This window comes from Dromaius novaehollandiae, chromosome 1, assembly GCF_036370855.1.
Source record: "Dromaius novaehollandiae isolate bDroNov1 chromosome 1, bDroNov1.hap1, whole genome shotgun sequence".
Classification (NCBI taxonomy): domain Eukaryota; kingdom Metazoa; phylum Chordata; class Aves; order Casuariiformes; family Dromaiidae; genus Dromaius; species Dromaius novaehollandiae.
The window spans coordinates 160,767,880-160,788,917 of NC_088098.1; positions in this window are offsets into that span (position 1 = coordinate 160,767,880).

The following is a 21,038-nucleotide window of genomic DNA, read 5'->3' on the forward strand; positions in this document are numbered from 1 at the left end:
ATTCCTGTCATAGTAAGGAACTCTTCTGTACTAAAGGATAACTGCTAACTCTTTTATGTATAGTAATACTTTAAGATTCTTTACCATGCATTCATTATACATGCACCACACTAGCTTGGAATAATTTCCATTCAGCTTTGTGCAGGATACAATGCCATTGACAGGTCTGAGAAATCACTCCTAGACCAGTCTTCTCTGTAGAACTTCGGACTGCAGGTCCTCCTCTTTCACTTCATTGTATGTCACCCTGTTGAGTGAAGAAGTGGGCAACCTCTTGGCTTCCATAATCCTCTAGTGCCAAGTAACACATGCATTGTTTCCCCAAACACTGTTTTGCCAGTTACCTCATGAACATCTGCTGTCCACAGCCAGGAACAACCTAGCCTCCCCTGCAATTGCTGATAGCAGCAGGCAGCTTGTGTCTTCACCTTCTTCGGAAAGTTCAGCTCACTCTATCAGCTTGAGGTCTATAGCTTAGGGCAGTTAAAGAGCAACTACCACAGAAAAAGGTGAGAGCAGAGCAGTTGCGGTCAGTGTGGCAGTGTAAAATGAAAAACGATGTTTCACTGACCTTCTTCAAGGCTTCAGCCCATTTTCCTGGAGAGATTCCAGGTTTTCAGAATTCATGGGAATGGCTGGCATTGCAAAATGCCTGATATGAGTAACAGAAATCTGTCAAAATTTTTACCTAAGTCTTGCTGAAAGGCTGATGAGTTGCAAGAGGGAAAGAAAATGGTAAATGACAGCGGAGAGAAAAAAGAAATTTAACTGGACTTCTATTATAAAATAACACAAAAGATGGCTAGTTTCTCTGAATCCTGGTGTAACAATGTCAGGAATGATGTGGAGTTAAAAAAAGAATAAGAAAGTGTCATTAAATATAATCTATTCCAATTCTCACAGTGATAGCTGGCCCCCATCCAAGGCATTCATACAGAGCTGAACCTCCTCCTCCTCAGAACCAAAACACACAGTAGGGATGTTTGGTGATACAGATGAAAAGTGAGCAAAGGAAGGAAAATAGCCTGAGGTATTCTAAATTTCTCTCCAAAATATATACCCAGCAGGAATGAGTATGAATCATCAGTCAGAAAGCCACATAAATGATCATTCTCTCTGTGCTGGTTTTGTTTCACTTGCTTTTAAATTTGTTGAAGGAATGTTTTGTTTTCCTTTGTTTTGTTTTGAACACTAGATCCACCATTTTCTGTATGCTCACTTCCTGGGTTACATTCATCCTTTAGAATTTTTCTGAAATACAAGCCATACAAAATAAGTCATTCTTTGTTCACCCTCATAAATCATCGTACAACAAAATCATTGCCCCTACCGCCTGCAGATGACTGGCTGAAACAATGATTTCTGACACTGAAAAGATTATGACAAAGAATAGGGCACTAAAATGGTCTGCTTAAAAAAACAGAGCCTGATGTAGAAAAAGAAATAACGGTTCGCTTGCTCCCAATTAACTTTTGGGGCACAGCATTCTAGCTCATCAACTTGAAGCTGATGCTTCATGTCAACATCTTATGAATTAAAATAGGGTTCATCTCTCCTGATAAGCAAGCACGAGAATTTTACAAAGAAACTGAGATTCAGGTGTCTGCACTTTTTCCCCTGTGCAGTGTACAGAGTGGGATGCCATTTCTGAGTAGTGCTGAGTATTCACCATCTGCTGTTGGCTGAACTCCCACCGGGTCTGAGTTTTTGATTATTAGATCCTGCATTTCAGAAGTGTTTGGCCATCTGATGGCTGATTTCTCCCCCCAGTAAAACAAACCTTCAACATAAACATATCTTGCATTTGGTTTTGCAGCAATTCTTGTCACTTGAAAACGGAAGAGTTGGAAGAGCTAAGGTTCCCCCCCACCCAAAATGGACGTCTATTGATAAAAAGACAGACAGACAGACAGACAGATAGATACTGCTGCATCTGTATTGATAGACGGTAATTGGAAACCATAATGATTATACAGTTTGACCTGGTTTGTACTACAGACCTTTGACTTCCCTGAATTTATTCCCATCCTAACTACAGTCTGGCACAGTGTTGTCACGCATGACTTTTATATGCTTCTGGATTGCACATTTCGAATTAGGGGCCTACACAAAGGAAAGGGTATCTGTGTGTATTGTAAATCCAAAAAAAGGAACTTAAGCACTGTCATACTCAACAGCGTACCACCTAGAAATTAGTCACAAAATCTAAGAATGAGCTCCAAAATGCTAAGTTAGGTGTCTGCAGTCTGTAAGTCTTGAATGGAAAAGGTGTATGAGCTATATGAGCTTTGCAACACCTGGGACACTGAATGCACTGAATGAAGCACTCTCTAAGCCGTACAACGAGGAATGCCAAGTGAGTGCTATGTGGGGAATTTTGCAAAACTTCAGTTCTGGACATAGGCATATGATCAGATGTGAAACTGGGATTCAGAGCCCAAAACTGCCTTTTGCATTGAAGTACATAAGTTACACATATGCAGTGTCAGCAATGTCTCATCGATAGCATCTACATCTCAGTGATGGCTAAGCTCAAGTCATACACAATGGAGAGAAATACTTCCCACAGCCAACAGGGCTCAAGTTTGTAACTCTCTATTGGCAGAAGAGAACTTTAATCCCTCATTTCTTATTATAGATAGGCCACTGTTCAAGCAAGTAAAAGGAGGTAACCACGTGGCAAGGAGGCCACTCAGCAGGAATCAGTCATCTGGGTTCCCATCAACACTTCCCTGAGTGAAGCAGTCATGACTAAAAAACAGTAACAAACTTAAAAGTCAGATCTAGTCCTTCTGCTTTCTCACCAGAGCAGTGCTAGCAAGCAAGAGATGCAGGCTCCTTTTGGCATACTCCTCTGGCCTCATTGATTTCTGCATTGCTTGCTGCCCAGGAGTAGTTAAGCTCTGCGTTGGTTGGACTGCATACTTCTCAGATAGGCATGCTAGCAGCTATGCCACTGCACAGAAAATAGGCTTTTTATAGTCTGCTTCTATCTGATGATTTTGAAATATGACAATACTAACTGTTAATACGTAGGTACACTTAGAAAATGCTTAGAAAGACTGTAGTCTTCAGGAAGCTTAGACTGTGACTCCTTTAGAAGCCCAGGCACAAAGTGAGTTCCTAAATGTTCAGTTCAGCCACAGTAGCAGTGCTTTTAATATGCACGATAGTAATCTTTAGGCACATAATTCATTTTCAGTAGAAAAACAGGATCTATTGCTTTTCAGGCATCTGTATGCCTTGGACAGATTTCTTTTTAATTTATTATTATACTAAAATTATACATCTATATTGTTTCAAATTACACTTCAGGCATGTAGGTAATATTTTCAGATTTTTCCCCTAGTGCAATATTTGCACTTTTCTCTATTAAATTTAATCTCATTCCCACTGTTCGATCCTCAAGGTTATCTAATTTTTCATGTATGACATCCTACTTCTCTTCTGTATTGACAGTGTGACCCAGTTCTATATCACTTATCCTCAATCCTACTTTTTATGCCAAAATCATTAAAGGAAATATTAAGATCCACTCCGAGACTGATTCATGAAAAATGCTATTAGTATATTTCTTCAACCTATTACATCTTTTTTCAGCATTGCACATTGTCATCTTCCCTTTATACAGCTCCTTGACTATCTTACAGATCTTACGTCTGTCTTATTAATGAGCAGTTTCCTTCAGGCATCATATCAAATGCTATACTGACAAATTAAGCTGTCTCAGTGGGATTACTCCCATTTAACTTCAGATGTCTATAGGGTAGTCATCTACATCTGAGCTAGTCACCTCTGGCTAACTTTACAGTTGATGGAGAGAAATAAGCACTTGTAGGTGTGATTCATCTGACTTATTTTAGACATTTTCTTTAGAATGGGATGAATCATACCCTAAAAGGAACCATTTTTTGGCATTGCTAAAAAGGGAGCATAGGGTGACTAGTTTAGAAAAAGATGTGTCCAGAGCTGACAAGTGCATTTGGTCAGATGAATCCCATCTTTAATCAAATAAATTACATCTTCCACATATGTCTTCTTTATAAAATCCATTATCCAAAAAATGATTCCAGCTTTCTGGCATAAACTTCCCTTGGCAGAGCATGTTGTATTTTGCCCCATTTTCATTTACCCATATGTCATAAATTATTCTTTCCATCATAATTTAGTCCTGCATACTGGTGAGGTTAGACCAGTAGGTCAGTTGTTGCTCAGTACTTCCACCTTGAATAAATTAATCTCTCATGTTTCGCTTCTGTCTCCAAAGCAGCAATTTCCATTTTCTGTGCACTCATCCTGATTAACCTTCCTGCCTTTGCCTCTAGGTTTTCACATCTTCTAATAAAGTAGTAGACATTATAAAAGTTAAGGCTAACCGATGCCAGAAGTTTGGAATACAAGTTCATTACCAAATATGTTTTGAACGGACATACTGTTCATATTTTACCCCTCAACTTTATGCTGTTAAAATCAAAATTTAAATAAACCTGTGTAGGTAATAAATGCAGCTAAGCATTCATTTTAAGTTCAGTGAACCCAACAGTTACCAAAATCTGTAAACATGACAGGGGGAGGATGTAAAATTACTTAGTAACACATGACCACAGAGCAGTGAGCAATCTCCACTAGCTGACTACTCTTTAATATGAAGCCTGTTTGCAATGACATGCACTAGAAAACAATCTCTCTGCTGCTTTGTAAATTCATTTCAAATTGACTTTGTTAATATCAAATAAGAGCGCATTGTATCATTACTAACAGCATATATTAAGAATATGTAAAGATCACTAGATTGCCATATTTATCAGAAATAATAAACTGCAAACATTTAACATAGCATTAAAACCATTAATATAAGACTATACTAGAGTGGGTTTTTTCATGCTCTGAACAGTCAAGAATCATGCATAATGTAACAGCATAGTTTGCAGCTGGTAACAGCAGGCTAGCTTGCAAGAGATATTTTAAATGTGTTTTTATTAACAAGAGAAAAGGCCTTTCAACTTATCTCTGAATCAATTGCAGAGAGAAAAGCTGAAGAGGCTATCATTATAAAATGCAATGGTAAATAGAGATTCCTGGCAGACATTGTCCTAGGAAACTGTTTTCCTCTGTATTTGATCCGTATTTTCTGAGGACCTGATCCAAGCTGAAAACCTCCTGCTGCAGTCAATGGATTTTGGATCAGTGTTGGAGTGCAAGAATAAGGCAGATGAAATTATCCACAGCATTTCAGACTTGGTATGAAAAGTAAATGGTGTTCAAGAGCATGTGTGTAACTGGTGTTAAAATGAGAGAGATGATACTGAACTGCAAATTTTGATGTGACCTAGAGTTCTTTTGAATTTCTTTCCCTATTCAGATACCCCCAATAGTCCTTAAGGCTTTGGATCTGAGGTTTGATTCAGAAGCATTACAGAAACAGATGACAGCTATGAGGTGTAGTCTTTGGGGCATCCATAGACCCAGCAATAAATCTCAGTTCATGTATCAGACCCTAATATTTTAAATACTATGGGATAACATTAGAATAAGATCACAATATAAGCATCACTTTAACAATACATGCATAAAAATTGCATAGAGCATATGTCCAGCTTGGCTTTAGTCACACTAATAGGAAATCAGATGACCAGAAAACATTGGTGGTGAGAACTTTCAACTGCAAGAAATGTGCCAGGATTTCCTATGAGCGAAAATCAAGAAAGCAGATCATTCACGAACAGGCATTTTAACATTTACCTTATGTAAGAATGAGGCAATTTTGTATTATCAGTAGATTCATTTGTGCACCTTATATAGACTTACATAATTTAATACTGATAATATCTCATTGTGTATATTAAGATGGTTTTGTATTAGAGTTAAGATAAGAAAAGAAGGATTATGTTCAGAAATTGTATTTCTCTGCTATTGAATCAGTGTGCATGCTGCTTGGTTTCCACCTGCAGATTCTCCCAAACCCTCCTCTAAAATTTTTATCTGTAAACTTAGGCAAATTAGGAAGGGTTCTTCCATAATAGGTTAACTACCTATTAATGATATGTTGGCTGAAACACACATTTTGAATGCAAACATTTATTCTCTCATTTCCATTTGTTTTCTCCCTCAGTTATTATTCTCCTAATTATAGTTAATGCCTTTCATATTATTGAAGATATGAATTCTTAATGTGCTATCTGTATTGCATTATTCTTTATATGCTATTGTATCATGTATTTAAGATTTTAAGTAAAAAAAAAAAAAATACTCTGAGAAGCTTCTTCCTGGGAGGGGATCCTTGAGCTCTTTCTCCAGGAGGATCTCATGCCTGAGAACTGACACATGGTTCTGGTGTCGAATGAGACAAATAGACCTTTTTCAATTAGGATTCAGTTTCTATTAATGTCAATGTCTAAAATAAGTCTGACGAAGGAGTTGGAATCCAGGCATGTCTATTTTTCTCTCTCTTAACTATAAAGAAGCCTCAGATGCATGTACCTAGCTGTGTTTGTGCAGCTAGATGCAGCCCACTCCAAGGACTGATACTGCCTGTTGTCTGACTGTCCTCTTGGCAGGGGTGATATAAATATCAGTCAAAACTCTGTTTCATATCTTTGGGACCAATGCCAGCAAAGATGAAAAGGAATGAAGGGGGTGCTCTGTGCATTGCAAGATCTTGCAGTTCTACCAACATGAAAAATGCCATCATTGCCAGAATGATATTGCTTGCCTTCAGAATGGAAAATTCTGAGAGAATTCAAAAAACATTTTTAAGCAGGAACTTCCTAAGGGAGTATAATCTTTGTCAAAGGAAAGGCATTAAAAGAGGTACTCACTCTATGTGTAGTAGTGTAGTCCATAGTGCAGTCTATAGATAGCTAGAGAACTCTCTTGAATTTTAGAACAGGAGTGAAAGGAGTATCAGGCAGCCAACTGCTGACTGAAGAGTTTTTGTCGTGGTTAAATACGAAAACAGCTCTGTCTATAATGCTGTGTAGAAGAAGCACTTGTGAGCATGGTATGTTCTGCCCATCCATTTCATGTATGCATGACAGCTTCATGGTCCTCTTGTTCAGATGTCCTCAAGTATGCTGCTCAAGCAAATATGTAAGAACATGTAGGCTTCTGAATGACCTGAAGAGTATGTGCTGCTGAGCCCACACTGACAGACTTCTGGGCTATATGACCCACAAATTTCATCTGGAAAGTTTGCTTTATAGTCACTGGCTTGCCCTCAACACAACATAGACATACTCGGTCATGGTCTGGAAATGAATTGCTTCTGGAAGTGCTAAGCCTCAGCAATGTTCATACTGGAGAGAGAAAATCCCTAACCTTCTGCGAGAAGTTGATAAGAATAAATGATTTTATCCCAGAGCTTTAGATCTAAATCAGACCTAAACTTAGAGCTGTAAGCAAACTTATAGAGTAGTCTCTTCTGTAACTTTAAAAACATTCAGTGGTACAACTTGCTTAGCATCATGCTACCTGCTTGAGAGTCAGCAACATAAATGTATTTAAAGTTTCTTTCAGAAAACAAAGTCTGGTTGAAATTCCAACATGGTGCTTATTTACTCAATCCAACAGGCAGTGCCGTCAAAATAGCATTTCTGTTATTGTAAGGTAACAGTAAGGACAAAGAAACACTTGTTCTTTCCTGCTTCTCTTTTTTTTCTCTGGCACCTTATTCTATATTTTAGAGTATGACAAAGGGCCTGAACAACATTTTTTGGATAGCTGTTAGTGCAGAATGCAATTGAGAGTTATTTTAGCACTCACGACTTTAACCAGCCTTTGTGATGGTAGCAGAGACCTTTCTAATTCATTCTTCATCATCCTACAGATGTTTTTGTTAGACCTAACTATGTGTGAATGCAGGTGTCAGTCTTTCTTAATGTACTTGAATTGAGTGTTAGGAAAAATGTTACTAGAGCTTTGAACACAAGGTGTTCCAGATGGACAATCTACGGTATCTAGTATCTGCTTAGTATATCCATCACTGATGGTTTAAAAACTACACAAAGAAAACCGTATTTTTTGAAAAAATTAAACTTGATGATTTCTGGATAAGCTTGATACCTTAAGGCCTGAAACAGAGAAGGCAGGAGCACTCTATCAGCATCTGGTATATAGCAAGGTAGCTAAATGGAAGAGATCAAGGAACAGACCTTAACAGACTAAATTTACATGCTAGCTATTGTATAACATTTGAAAGACTTTTTAAATAAAAAACACTGTAAAGCTGGGATAAACACGGAATGTATAGACCAGTGAAAACGTCAGGATGCCCAGTTATACCACGGATGAGCTATCATCCAGATTAAAGCTGCAGTTTGCAACATGGGATTGAAGAAGGCAGGACAGTGCTATACCCCTCTCTCTGCAATGGGATAAGTGGTGAAATCACAGGGGCTCAGCTCCCCTTGTGCCAAAATATGTTTAGTAGCTTGTGATGCTCGAGGGTCACATGCAGCTTTTCTAGTAGTCACTCACTGGAGAGATGAGGACTCAGGCTGCAGTAGAGATACGTAAAGTAGGGTCAGAATAATCCTCCCTCTTTGTTGTATGGTCTCCCCTTTTTCTTTCTCTCTCCAATCCGTTCTTCTTTCTTTTATGACTAAGCCCATTTATTTGATTAATCATTTGATAGCAAGGAAGTATCACTCTCAGACAGCTCGATTTGCCAGGTTTCTTGGGAGTGAAAAGAAGGAATTTACAAGTCTATAAAGACCCCTAAAAGTTAACTTTGGTTGTTTTTACTGTTTCAAAATCTGGGAACTCTTAGCAAAGATTTTTTTAGGGTTAAGGCAAATTACTTTCATGTACAATGTATTTCCCAGCATTCATTTGCTTTGTACTTTAATTCTTCCTGTAGATGATGTCAAGCAAATCTTTCATCAGTACATCTCTTCTTCCTTCATGTGAAATTCGTTTTGCTCATATTCAACCTTTGGCAGTGGTTGCAGTAGCCAATCCTCACCAAATGCAAGCACAGGAGATACTCTGCCTCTTGGGCAGTTTTTCTGTGCTGCTGTTTATGATCCATGTACCATACTTGGGGAACCCCTGTGCTATTTATAAGCAGAAGGCCAAATTCTCCTGTTAAATGGGCATGATCCCTCAGCACGTTTAGAGCTGTTTTCACAGATACACAATCAAATCCTTCAGCAAGTATATGGGCTAACCGTTTGCAGCAGATATTGTGTATACAGAATACCAGAGTGCTCCTTTTTGCAGTCGCTATCTTGCGTTTATAACAGGGCATGCGGATGGTAACAGTGTTTTCTTAGTTCAGTGTGACCTTTTAAGAAGTCATCTATAGATCCTTTGTTTCTTGCTTACTACTTCTCTCAATATCATCACCCTCATGGCAACAGATGAGGAATCTGGTGTTCCAGGTATGCTGTGCGTAATACCTTGTGGCAAAGGCTTAGTCTGGATTCATTGCTGCAGGGTTTGATTATATATCCGTGAGGGCCCTCACCTGCCACTACTAAAGAGAACTACTGAAATGCTGCACAGGTCAGTGAGAAGAAAGACAGAGGCAGGCCCTTCATGTGACACAGCTTCTGTGATGGTATCCTAACTGAACACAGGGTAACTGAGGCAGGGAAACACTTGTGTCCGTTTGAAGTTCTGTTTATATTAAGATATCAGTGCACTTTTGCAGCTCTACAACACAGCTATCAGTGCAAAATATTTCTGTTGGTAGGGTATGGTTGTTGTAGCACAGATAGATACTTGCACAGTTTAGTTCCTTCCCCTAACCCTCACCCCGGACTGTCCCTCTTCTTGCCTCTCCACTGCACGATTAACTGAGCAGGGCTGTTGTCCTAGACTACCACTACAGTGACTTTCCTGCTGGACAGCAGGACTAGCTCTAATGTCTAACTATGGGGGAGGATCTGGTGGCAGAGTAATCTAATTCTGCTGCTAAATAGATAGTATGTATACTGCTGTAAATACAATTTTACCTAACTACGCTCCTTGGCACCATCTAACAGGTGGCTGGACATTTCATTTATCCCAGTAAATTACTGGATAATACTTTGCATATGTACCAAGCCTAAATTTATTTGTCAGAAATACCTTCACTGCTAGTTGATTCACTCATATAAATATGCATTACAAATTTTCATCATCAGTATGCTGCTAAACATCAAATGTGACACCTCTTTGCTCTGTATTTGATTTATCAAGGCTGTCTTTGAAAACCTGAGCCAACTGAAAGGCCATAGGAATGTAAGTACTATTTTCAGATGGAGCAGGATTTGCCTCAACTTTGCCTTTTACTGATATAACAAAACACGCTGCATGTGGGTCAAACATATGTGCACATATGCAGAGAGAGAGAGAGAGCATGCACAAATCATAATGCTTTATTTACTTCAGACCTTAGTAGGGCAAAACTCTTCCTTTTTCATAAATCCATGGGGAGTTTCCCCCTACAGCTCTTCTAAACAGAAGGCTTAGCAAGACAGAACAAAAATCAATGCAGCCTCAAGACTATACTTACTCTCCAGCTGGTTTTACTCTGCTGTCCAGCCACAATCCTGTTCTCCCATTACTCCCACAAGCACTACCCCTACCACAGAGTATCTTTAGCTGGGACTAGAAATACGGGATCAGAAGGAACCACATGCACCAGATCCAGCTCTCTCAAATCCCAGGCGATTTTGTAATAGACATTGAGTTCTGAGACAGCTGCGAAACCTCCAAATGCCACAATCTCTTGCACTGAAGAACAAGCTTAAAATCTCTAATGTAAAAATACCAAAGCCACAAAAACTGCAGTGTGCCGTATGAATACAATAGGAAAAAATAACAGCATGTCCAATGCTCAGAAATAACAAGGAAGCCATTACGACACAGATGGCTGAAAAGGTGCTCCCATCTACCTCCAAGCAGGAAAACTAGTAGTTTCCCAGAGAAGTTATGGGCAGTCACCTCAGTCGCTCACTCCTTTATATATGTGTGTGTGTATGTGTGTGTGTGTGTGCACGCACGCGTGCAAGCATGCATGTATGTACACATATTTGTGTTTGTATGCCTCTGTGTGTGTGAGTGTGCACATATACATACAGATATATTTCATCTGCTATCACCTCCTTTCCTTTACCTATTTGGCACATTATTCAGCTGTATATTACACACCTGGAGTACTACCACACTCCGATAAGCTATGCCTTCTCTCTTCCTTATCAGCTTTGTGAAAGATGTACAGGTAGAGATTAGCCTGTTCATTTTATGTATGAATACAGCTCTCTACCAACAAAATACTGATTTTTTTTCCAGCTTTATTTGTATGTGTATAATTTTGCTGATTTGGGATTTTGCTCTGCTAGCAGTGGGCTGAGCTCAGAACAATGAACCTGATGCAGAAAATAGCAAGCTGAATTCAGAAACAGGAACACTGTTTTCATCATCAGTTCCTTTTTCTGTCCTGTAGTCCTAAATCATAAAATCCAGGAGGTGTTTTCATACAAACCTTCCAGCGGCAAGCTCTTAAAAAAAGGTCATTGTTACCCTGCTGTATGGCACACTCAAATCAGAGAGGCAATTAACTTTAGGGGATACAAGAACAATGGTAAATCCGCATTTAAATGCAATTTAAACAATGTTCAAATCTCCCAAGTCTGAGAGTTGAAAACTTTCTCATACTGATAAGAATTTGCTCAAGCATTCCCACTGATCTTGATAGTCTTTCTCCAGGGAGTACACCACCACCAGCTTAAGTGGTCCTCAGGGACTCCTATGAGAACAATTTTCTTGCTACAGATGACTTAATTATTTCTGGTAACACATACTGTCAAACAATACTGAATGAATTGACAGTGATGAGACTTCCATACATTTAAAAAACAACAATATATGATGCACTATATTTTTTAACAGGCAAAATCAAGGCCCCCTATTTCTGAAATCTAAGAATCATCAGCAACAAAGATGAAGCTGGTGTACACATCTGAAGAGACAGGAAGATTTGCAATTTTGATACTCCAGATCCTCCTTGAATCAAAAATTGTGTGAAGTGACAGTGACACACCTTTGGGAAGAGCCTAGAATGCCTAAATGGCACATTACATCTGCTACCAGATCTAGATTTACCTGCAGAAAGTAGCTCCTCAGCTAGCTGATTTTGTAACACACTGTTACTGTTGCATCTGTGTTTAGAAATTTAGGAAATAACTGGTATCAATTATATTCATGTACATGTAACTGTTTTCTCTGCTTGTAGAAGAAATAGGTATAAAAACTATTCAAGTACTATTTATATAGTAGTTTGGTTATTTAGGTAGTTAAATTATCTGCACCAAAGGTAAAATTTTTAGTTTCAGGGAAGAAGAAAATGATCTAGTCTTGATAACTCCATTAATTCTATAAAATCCAAATTTCATTGCACAAGTAAAACAACAATGGTTGGCACTGAACTTCCTCCAAGTTGGCTCTACTTCACTGAAAGTTTTAGCAGGAAAATTAGAGATAGGCTGGTGGGAGCCAAGTGAAAAATGTTCACCGAAGCTCTTAGTCCTGTTTTTCTAACAGGTTGAAGGTGAGAGTTGTCTCTTTCAAGAAATGGATGCACAGAGAGCAAATTACAACATATTTTGGCTGAGAAAGGACTATTACCTTGTTTCAAAAGAAGCTATCCCACAGCACCAATAGAGTAAGGAAACAAGGAAAAGAAGGTGTGAGATTATTGTTACCAATGGTATAATCACATAGATGTGACAACATGAGTAAAGAAAAGATCCTTTCTTGAGAACCATAACTTTTAAATTAGACAGATTACTTAACATGAGATCTCAACATAGTTTGAATAGCAAAACCAAAACAAAGATGATGATAAAACTGGATGGCTTGGAGGTGAGTTATATGCATGGCATTCAGAAACTGCATTTTGATTTTGTGGCAGGAATTCACAGTAGCCTCAGAAAGTTAGTCTCACAGGTCTCTGCTGGTAGCCATTAGAGCCATAGCAAGGGATTTCAGACCAAGAGGAAAGTTAGTCATTGTGTAAACCTCCTCCCTTCCCCCCATGCTCCTTTTTCTTTCCTCAATATACAAATTATACATTTCTTTCCTCATTATACAATCCTGTAAGCAGGAATGGGTAACGGGTGTTTGCTCTTCATTGATAAAAGTCAAGCTGAAACTAGAGAGTTTTATTGCTCATCTCTTGGCTTCAAGAAGAATGCAATGTAGTGCACATGAATGGTGAAAAGATTCACTGTCCTAGAAACTGAAATACTTATTCCAAAACTATTAAGTGTAAAATGGATGGTAAGCCAGTGGTATAACTATATGAATATATTTTGGCCCTACACAATCTTAGCAGTCCTTTTCTACCCTTCAGAAGAAGCCTCCAGCCTTTCATAAATTATTTTAGAAATCATTCTTACAGTTGTTTGATTTCCAAGATGGTGAAATATTTAAATCAAATTTTATCTTGTATGAACCAGCTTTAGCCTAATACTTAACAGATTTGAAACAGATTATGATGCACCATTCCGTAACAAGACTTGGTGAACCTGAACGTAAAATAATGGTTCCTGAAGGAATTATAAAATTAATGGGATGAATGCAACTGAGTTGCACTAAAATATTTGCTATTATTGCAGTCAAGGGCTATTAATCTTTTGCCATATATTTAGGGGGCCAGAACTGCACTAAAGCAAATGTTTAAAAATGCATGTCATAGAACTTTCTGGGATAATATAATCAGAATTATTGCCTGTTATTATTATTGCCCTGGGTCTTCATTTCTCCTTCTTATCCTCCACCTTTTCCCTTCTCTCTCATTCTGCCAAATAGAGGAGAAACCACTTCTTATTCATGTTTCAGTATACCATTTTTTGACTACTGCCTAGTATGTCAGACTATGTTGTAAGATAATAAAATACACCACAAAAATAATGTATTTTAATATACATTTCCAAAATATGGAGTTCCAGTATCAGTTCTCATGAACTGCAGAATTTAAGGGGAGTTTTACAGGTAAAATCCTATATTATTATTTTGCATATACTTCAGAAAGTTTTAATGAAGTTTTATATTAGTATTAGGCACTTGCTATGCATTTATTTCTGTTGTTAGTGACCACCATGATACTCTCACAGAAATAGAAACCTTCGTTCCAATTAGTTTGCTCATTCAGAAATAGTCATTCATTTATGTAACACCACCATTTTATCTGACATCACTCTACTCTGTTGCATCAAGAGATAATTTACCAAGGTGAGTCTAGGAGTGTGCACTTGTGACACACGAGGCCAATGACATTTGAGGTCAGAGACATGGCATTACCAAGGGCTTGATCCTGTGAAGTACAGCAAATTTGCTCAGAGGCAGCTGATATCTTGCAAAGTGGTTTCAAAACTGATCACATTGGAAAAAGGAAGCTTTAGAAGATAATGTGAATATCTGTAGATACTAGCTAGGGCTACTGTTCTGCATGATTCCGATCTTCCTTACTGAAGTGTTGAACTGCTTTTACACAGCTACAACCACTGAAGTCAACAGATATTAACAGCACTTGCCACTTTTCAGAATTGGGTCCTTGAGCAGATACAGAAAGAAGAGACAATTGTTCAAAAAGTGCATGGGTTGTCAAGGGTTCTTTAAAGCCACAGATATCTTCACTAAAAATAACCAATGCCTAGACCATGTTAGATCCTGGCATGCAGGACATTGTGTCTGTGGGAGAATTCCTGAAAGTTTCTGACTCACTTGGAAGGGAATAATTACAAAAGAAAGAAACAATAGTGAAAATGTCCTTCCCTCAAGATGCAGTCAACAAATCTCTCACATCTATGGATTCTGCCTGAAGGTTTCTACAGAAAGTTCAAAGACAAAAACTTGTTGAAAGCTCTCCATATATTTGCCTCAGGGAGTGAGACTGGAGTGCATTTGTGTGGGGGGAGGCGGGTGGGGGTATTTCTTTCCTGCAGGCTGGAGCTATTTCTTTTTCTTCATTTTTTTTACATTCATTAGCCTATTCTGTGATGTGTTAAAAAACGTGCATGACTGCAAAAAAAAGGCAGTAAGATCTTTCTTTCTTTTTCTTTCTTAATAAATCAAACTGAATAATTGCAAGCAATGCTTATTATTAGGCAGGTCTTGATCTGTGATGCACTGAGCCACCTATCTTTGGCTATGGTTACAAGAATAGGTTACTATAGGGTAAGCCAACATATGATCTTGTGGTACATCAACTCTTTTGCAGTCACTGCCTGTGTATATTTTGCTACTCTGACATACCCTGAGGTAGATGCAAGCAAGTTTACCCTTCAGTGAAGTTATTTTCCCTTTATTAGCCTGTTGCAGGATCTATCACAGCCCAACAATTCCACAATTGATCTGTTGGCGGCTGAGCCCTGGGGTTTGGAATGTAAATAAGACTCAGACTGAAAGGGATGTGCACTGCAGCAGCTGATACTGAGTGCAGGTACTTCATCAATTGACCTGATTTCTGAAAAATCTGCTTGCAACCTTGAAACTTGCATGTAATTACAATCTTTGCAATAAAATATGAGTCTCCATGGTAATGAGAAGTGCTTTCCTAACCTATTTAGAAAAAATGTGCAGAGATGACAATATGTCTGAGGAAAATGAAATTTTCAGTATCATTTCACAGTTGGACAGCTTTCTACAGACCTGTCAACAGATTAGTAGCATTCTGCCCATTTTATACATGGCAAAACTGAGTAATTAAAAGCCCTCAGGCCTTGCTTACAAAAGGAGATTTAATTAGCTCTATAGCAGTACCAGAACAGAAGGGCACATAAATAGTTTGCCTCTGTCCATGCAGAAAGAATACTGATGGAAGGATAGTCCTGCCGTACTCCTTATAGGTTCTATTAAACATTATTGAACAAATGGTACTCTATCGGTGTCAATGGTGCAAAACTGTGGGGTGCAAATGACCTCTTCTGGGGCAGGAGTTCTCTCTTTCTTATGTGTTTGTACAGTGCCTATCGCAATGGGAGTCTGACTCACAGGTCTTAGCTTATCAGAAAAAAAATGTATTAGGGCTTATTAGGCAACAGAGGAATAAGAAAAATGTGATAGGCACTGTACAAAGCCAGGAGCTCAGCTGACTAAATATTATTCAGACTGACTGACGAATTAAGAGACTGTTTTCGGAGCCACACGAACCAAGTTCTAAAGCTGGTTGTGAAATACCTTTCTGAAAAAATTCCTGACAGGAAACAATCAAAATAATGGTTAAAAGTCTTCAAGGCCAGGAACCATGGAACTAGAGGCAGGGTCGGGGGAGAGAGGAAAACCATGTCTTTCTTCCTAGTCAGAGAGCCAGAGAAACTATGGCAGCCTGCCCACAGGACTCTTATCAATTCCACTTTCCAGAGGACAAAAAGCTTTCCAGAAGGCAGCTGGCAAGCTGAAAAGTTCAGACTTCTTTTTCCTGATGTGGCATTCTCTTTGATTGGTAGGAGGAAGAGAGGGCAGTTCATGTCCTGCAGAAAAAAAATGTTTTTTTTAACTTGTCTTCTGCTAGGTCAGGAAGTTTTTCCAAAACCTCACAGTTCCTAACAGGAAGAAAAAATGCCATGTTCTAACCAGCTCTTTGGTTTTAACCAGTTCTATTTCTTGCTTTTGTCAATGAATTGCTGTGCAATCATGGATAAGTGACTTTATCTCATTATTCCTCAGTTTCTCCATCTCTAAAGCAGAGATAATGACACCTGCTATCCTTTGCCAAGCACTCTAGGTGGAAAAAGAGAAACAAAACCTATTCCTTAAATTTCTTTTGCAGCCGTAATAATGCCTGAGCAAGAAGGGAAAGAATAATGTTATTTACAAATCACAGCTGGAAATTATCTAAATGCAGTCACTTTAACTTCACTCCACAATAACTCATATGCCTTAAATTTCTCAGTGCTTACTTAGAGAGAGACACCAAAATTTAGGCATTAATGCATGATCTCATGCTTACAGCTGCACCTGCCTATGAAGCAAAATAATTTTAGTAAAAATAATGATTTTATTTTACAAATACTAGCTACAAGAGGAGGGTAAAAAAGAGAAATGTCTAAAATAATTTCTGCATTTTATAGCAGTGTGACTCTCTGATGCCTTGGTCTAAAATGTGTCTGAAATGCTGTCTAATATCTGCCTATCAGATCATGCTGCTCACCAGCTTTGCCTCAAACACCAATACAGTTTTAAGATCTTCCTATTTCGATTTTGATTTATGAATTATAAACTGGGTTCATATAAATCATGAACTATTAGCTTTTCTCTTTTCTCCATCACATAATTGTTTAATTGTATACATCTCTAAGGGTTCTCTTAACATTTTCTAGGATTAGTTTCACAATCTTCTTTTTCCTCCTACTTTTTAAATATAGGCCTCAGTACTGGAGTTTGTTACATGTGGATGAACTTTCAGGACTTCATGGAACCCACTGTTAGGCAAGTAGGTCTGTGAAAATGAAATAAAAGACATGACTAGACCTGCAGCTGAAAAGCTAAAAATAGTTGAAAAGGAGACCTTTGCACAGAAAAAGGTGCAGGCCCCAATTCTTTGTTTCCCTGTACCTTACATCATCATTTTATATTACTCAGTACCAAATGATGCCATGTGACTTACCAGATCACTGACATATTCAACACTTTCATTTCACTCAAGTGAACGATTGGGTGGGTGCAAAAAAGAAGGTCCCTAGTGCCTCACATTAATATCAGGTGAGTGCCTATGGCTACAAAATGCTGGCAGCTCCCAATAGCTTCAGCCACTCCTGTAGTTGATTAAATCTTGGGCATGGCAACCCAGACCAAATCCAGAATTTCCAAATTGCTAACATTATGCTGTATAAGAAATATTAGAAAAATCATTTGATTTTCCTGGCTCTCTGATCATGGTTGCAAATGCTTTTCAGGAGAAGCAGTTTGAGATGCTGTTTGGTTTTCCAGTAGATTATCGTTTCCCTGATCTTCTAACATATTGCCCAATACAACTTTGTCTTGTGTACAATAAAGTTGCAATGAATTTAACTTTAAGACAGATATAGCAGTCTTTAAAGACTGCCTATAAATGTGCATGTGTATATACACATTTATAGTCTTAGTTTAATAGCCTTATACATATATATATGACTATTAAACTGGAGGATAAAAATAATGAATTACAAATTGCTTCTGATGGTACAGAGACTCTTATACAGTCTTTCGATTAGGACAGTACAATTATTTAAATGTAAATCTTGGAAATATTCTTAAATAATATAATGTTATCACATGCAATCATTCTGACAACATGGTTCCAATCTTTTCCTCATACAGCCTCAAATACTTTTAGGAATGAAATCTAAGTATCTCTGAAAATGACTTTAAGAGTTCCATTTTCCATTTAAATTTTCTTTTCCATCTTCCATTCCAAGCATTGATAGTTACTTTCTTTTGAATGTCTGGCAAAGAAAGAGTGGAGAAAAAAGTGTATCATCAGTTACGTGAAAACTTTGTATTTTCTCTAATATAAAAAAGACAGGCAGACGCACAGAGTAAAGTAGTTGAGATTTAACTCTGAACTTTTAATGAGTTGGCATCACTACATTGGTACTTTCCCTGAAATGCTTAGGTTGATTATTGACAAGGGTTGTTTTTTATCAAAGCTAGAGTAATATTTTATAACTATCTTATACTATTAAAGAATGGCCATGAAGAGTAGTGATGAGGGTTCTTATGGCAAAATCTTTTTGTTATTAATAAAAGTGTTTTAACCTGCTATAACATTTTCATTGTATATTGACAATAACACATTTCACAACTTACTGTATAGCAGAGCTTAATTCCCACTTTTCAGAATTAACTACTATTTTTAAGAAATATTTGTTAGCTACATATTTGGAGGGAGGAGAGTGCATGATTAAGTGTACACTTGAACATAATTTAAGATTGTGAGCCACAGTGTTTCCAATCCACTAAATATTATAGTGATCCACACTAAATATAATACTGAGTAGCACTAAGCCTTCAATGGATCTGCTCATTCTCAGCAAGTGAGCAAGGATGTATCTACATCAGCTCTGTTGACCTGAGGAATCTCATACTGGAAGCCTGGATGCTTAAGAAAACTGAAGTTATGGGGTCTGTCAGTCCTCTTGTAATAACTCCTAGCCCATTTTATCTCTGTTTATCAAAGTACAAGACCCTCAAGCATGCTAAGTACCTACATGTTTCATAAAAATTGTAATGGCTGTGTGGATTATAGTGACCCTACAGATATTTTCACTGAGGGGTGCAGCTATCACACACTCTCTGCAGAGGCTGGCAGGCTGTCCCGATCCAATATCGGGAAGGTTTCGTTACGATCCCAAGGACGAGATTAAGACCCTAAAACCGGTCAAATATCGTACAACCTTTTAACTTTATTTTCAACAGAGTGGGGAGAAAAGGTGGGGAAAGGCGAAGGGGAGAGGGGAACAAGGGTAAGGGGAAAAGAGAGAGAAAGTTGGAAAAGGAGAAAAGAAACTAGCTACTGCCACTCCGAGTCCAATGATGTTCCGCTGCCTCTGCTCCACATCTTCAGTCGTCAGAAAGAAGCCACCCCCACCCCCAATCACACAGTCTGCAGTTTTTATAGGTTCTTGCCCCGCCTCTGGGAGGTGCTTCCTCACATCCCATGCAGATTAGCTGTCATGCGCAGTCCGCCCTCTCGGAACCTTCCAGAAACGGGCTGGAAGCATCCGGGGGTCTCCTGCTCATGCGCAGATGGCAAATGTGTACATGCGGTTCCTGCCAGACGTGCTGTTCCCCTAGAGGCGGCCTTCTGCCCTTTTCGCACCCTTTTTCCCCCGTGCAGGTGCACAAGGTTGTTTACCTTGCAGACGGCTCCCGGGGGCACCGGCGCAGCATTGCCCAACACACCTTGGCAGTGGTGGCTCTGCAGCAGCAGCAGCAATTGCCCAACACACCTTGGCAGTGGCGGCTCTGCAGCAGCAGCAGCAATGTCGAGACAAAACTGCATTTAGTACCAGTTCTCTACACAGGCTGAGAAGTTTGGGCAGGCCATTCACCAATGAACACGCTCACAGCTCTGGACAGTCACAGAATAAAATGAAACTTGAACAGGTGGCAAGTCAAAAAGCAAAGTGACGGATACAGAGGTATCTTATGAAGATGCCTTGTAGGGTCATGAAAGGAATCATACTAAAGCAAGGAGGTATAGAAATATGAGACACAAATCCACGGAAAGCAAGGCTTCCTTCATTCAATGGCTCTTGCAATAATCTTTTGTAACTTTTGTTTCATCCCTATTTTGTTTTTACAATTCGTAGATAATCAAGGCTTCAACTGAAACAGGCATGTGAGTTTGTGCATGTGTACATACACGTATGTGTATATACACATATATGTTCATACACATATCTAGAACATGACATATAAAACAAGCTACCTAAGACCTTCTACTAGTTAAAATATCTTGTAACAGAATAAATACTTGGGACACAAGTTGCCTCGAGAAAGAGACTACTGAACTACTATTAGCAAGCACGTAGCATATTTGCATACATAATACTTGCGCATGCCTCAACCATGCAATAACATAAGCAGTAGATTACCAATAATTAAGAGCAATTGTGCCTAATGGCTGCACCCATATTTATGACGGCAAAATGCAGGATAAGGAGAAGATTCACCTGTTACAAATACAAGTATGACAAAATTTGATAATTTTTTTAGATTCTGAAACATTTGGTCACCTGGGCCAGGTCGAATACCTAGTTAACATTGTCAACCAACATTTTCTTCTCTTGTCTGCAGAGTCACTGCCATGCTTGCCAATGCTGATCCTTTGAAATATGATGTCATTTGCACATTCATTTCTTAAAAAAGAAAGACTGACCTTTGTGCAAATCTGCAATGGCAGGCTTCTAAATAAAGGATGCAATAGCCACTTAGGTAGACCGATTTAACATGCTGAAAATACAGAGCAAGTAGTTGCTCATTCCATGTATATCTTTTCCCAGATATTGCAGATTAAAAAAAAAAAAAAGTGTTGTATTTAGGATCTGCTTTAAATTGAAGTGCTA